The 234-nt window shown below is 39.7% G+C and overlaps 1 pseudogene; it reads right to left on the bottom strand.

Annotated features, from left to right (window-relative positions):
• The window catches only part of LOC119591106, a 9037-nt pseudogene that overhangs the window by 2233 nt on the left and 6570 nt on the right, over positions 1–234 (bottom strand).

The raw sequence follows: 234 nt of genomic DNA, 5'->3' as shown, positions 1-234 counted from the left end.
ACTTACCTGGCAGGCATCCTTTCCTCCCTCTATCATCCAGCACAGAACATATTGTCAGTAATATAATTCGAATAAGCTGCACTGCACTCGTCTGGTGTCCTTATTGGCATTGTGACCTCCATCGCTATCTCGGGCTGAGTAGTTTGGGACCTGCGAGATGACGTGGTACAGTTCGATTTCGAAATATAAAATGGAATGTATAGTTATTGTTCATTTATAAAATTTTATTTTATT

Source organism: Penaeus monodon, chromosome 28, assembly GCF_015228065.2.
Source record: "Penaeus monodon isolate SGIC_2016 chromosome 28, NSTDA_Pmon_1, whole genome shotgun sequence".
Taxonomy (NCBI): domain Eukaryota; kingdom Metazoa; phylum Arthropoda; class Malacostraca; order Decapoda; family Penaeidae; genus Penaeus; species Penaeus monodon.
Note: the sequence above shows the minus strand (reverse complement) of the source record. Positions and strands in the feature narration are given on the sequence as shown.